The sequence below is a fragment of the Trachemys scripta genome, chromosome 4, assembly GCF_013100865.1.
Source record: "Trachemys scripta elegans isolate TJP31775 chromosome 4, CAS_Tse_1.0, whole genome shotgun sequence".
NCBI lineage: Eukaryota > Metazoa > Chordata > Testudines > Emydidae > Trachemys > Trachemys scripta.
Window position 1 is genome coordinate 82773629 of NC_048301.1, and position 2717 is coordinate 82776345.

At 40.1% G+C, this 2717-nt stretch overlaps 1 pseudogene; it reads left to right on the forward strand.

The window, feature by feature from the left end:
- Positions 1-485: 485 nt before the first annotated feature.
- On the forward strand, positions 486-681 carry LOC117877512 (annotated as a pseudogene).
- The last annotated feature ends 2036 nt before the right edge of the window (positions 682-2717 follow it).

Genomic DNA, 2717 nt, shown 5'->3' on the forward strand with positions numbered 1-2717 from the left:
GATGGAGTATATGTTACAAAATATAGATGGAACATCAGCTGAAACCAGTGGCAATTGTGGGTCCTCAGAACCTTTCAGGACCAGGCCCTTAGACCAGCTCAGCATAATTCTCTTTATCAAGCAAGCAGCAAAGAAGCAGAACTCTCAGCAGCCAGAAGAGCTGGACTACACGAGATCTTGCTCCCTATCTTCCAAAGAGATTCCCAAGACATAACTGAACATATTTCTATAGCATCCCTCCCACCAACCTCCACCCCTCCTGCCCAGTCCAGGAGTTCTGAGTCTGCAGTGATTTCTGTCCCAATAGGCCTGTGGATATGTCTATTTTTTCTTTGGCTACATTTCCCCCATATATTTTGCAACTCTTCATAGTAAATGGACATTTAATGCCATTAAGGGGCAGGACTGAGGACTCTCTGAGTGAAGAATTCAAGCAGGTACTTCTGCATTCCAGGGACAATGGGACATGCCTGGATCACTTTTTCTCTTCCTCTCAGATGCAAATGCGAGCTAAGATCAAGCATAGTATCTGTTCTTATCAGTTTAATATCTGATATGTCCTTTATTTGAGGACTGTATATTAAATTGATTTTTGAAACAGGGGGATGGAATAGGAGCTTTCTCTGTCCACCCCATGCATTGATCTGGTATTGCAGTGCCTCCAGGACTGGTAGGAACCAGAACCACTTGGTCTGAAAATAATAACAAAACACTGTCAATGGGGTCTACGACTTGAACTGATAGAGAAATTGGGATGCCACAAAAGACACAATAGATATTATTGTCCTGTCACTCCTATAAAGAACGAAACATTCTGTATGTTATTCTTAGTGTAAATATCAAAAAGATCTCTCTGTAGTTCAATGAGGCAATATCAAGGTTCAAAAATATTAATTCTAGGAATTTTCTCATTCTGTCCATAATCTCTCCCAACCACCTGCTAAAATTCCACAAGCACATATTTCTGTCAGAATTTTTCAGGGATCAAGATGGTGGCACTTTGTGCCCTTCAAGACTGGGAACATGATTTTGCCATTGCTTGAAGATAGCTCTTGACTCTAGTCCTCATTCAAAGCCCATTGAAGTCAAAGGAAGAGATGTCATCACATTTACTAGGCTTTGTATCAGTCCCTAACACAGGAAAGCACTTAAACATGTGCTTAACTCTGAGCATTTGCTTAAGTCACATTGACCTCAAAGGGATTTAAACACATGCTAAAAGTAAAACACATGCTTAAGTGTTTGCCTAAATCGGGATGCTTTTTAAAAGCTGGGCCTTCATTAATAAAAACATATGAAAAAAAGGGAATTCTTCAGGAAAAAAAGCCCTGGGTAGGCAAGGCGTGGGGAAGATTAACCATGTAATAGAGATAGATCCAGAGTTCATTAAAAAGAAAATGTATCGAGTCATTAGAAGATAAAAATGGCTCTATAGAGACTGTAAGCTGCTGGAAAAAGGGACTTTGGTATCCTTACTTGTTTGTTAAGCACCTAATACCAAACCCTTTCTGGACATGGGTGCCTAAAGTGAGGTACCTATATTCATATTTAAAGAAGTCGCCTAAGTGGGAAATGTGGGTGCTCAGAATGTGTGAAAAAAGAACCAATAATAGTTTTGTGATTGTGATTTTTCAGGGTATCTAGTGATTGTAAAAGTTTGAGATTTACCAGGTTTCTCAAGAACTTTTATAGCCAGGAGCATGCAGTACATTGCAGAGAACTCTGTTTGGGGTTGATCATACATCCAGTGACACTGCCAAGGCTGTCAAAGAATTGAATAGTTATAATACAATGATTTAGCCAGTTTTAAATACCTTTTCATATCCCTGGGAAATCCTTTGGACTAAAGCTGAAGCTGAAATTATAAAGAGAAATCTCTTCACTTTTAAAGGTGACGGGCAATTCTTAGAGCAACAAATTCCAATTGACCACATACATGTCCAGTGCATGGTCAGCTAAACTGAACTTCCAGTCTTTGGGCTTCTTCATTTGCTGTATTGATTTCCTTTGACTTTTCTTTTTAAGTTTTCAATTATGCACAAAACAAATGAGTCTGTTTCTTTAGGTCCATTAATTATTACATTCCATTTACATTTTCTGTTTATTTTTTCCCCCTCTCTATGGAACCTATTGAAGGTTTGATGATTCAGAATGCTCTGGGAACACTATGTGGCTTTCCTTCTTGTTTGCCCATTGTAACAGAGCTCATTTTTCAGTGGAGGTTTCCCATTATTTCCAGGAAAAATGTGGTCAAACCCATGTACTCCCAAACCTTTTGATCTCCTGAATCCTCTTCATATCCCAGATAAAAAAGTCAGTGATTAAGACAGAGTTCCTAAAAGGACACATAGTCAGGCTTCTCTTTGACCAAAATGGTTTCCCAGTGAATCAAACCTTTCTCAGCTCAGGGGGGGCTCCACAATAGGCCCTGAAAAGATGGATAGAGCAATTGTCCTGTTTAGTGATCCACGAAAGGAAAGGGGTCCTTGGTGAAGGGAGACCTACACTAAGTCTGACCTGACACTGCAGGAGTAAGACAATAAAAGGTCAAGGAGACTAACGAGAGGAAAAATGCAGACAATAGGTGCCACAGCTAGCACACAGCTCCTGCCACACAGACTATGGGGCAGCAACGTTAACTGCCTCAGACATGTGAAGGGGAAGTGAAGCGGAAAGAACTTGAAGTTTCCTTCTTAAGAATTGTGGCCCAGAATCTT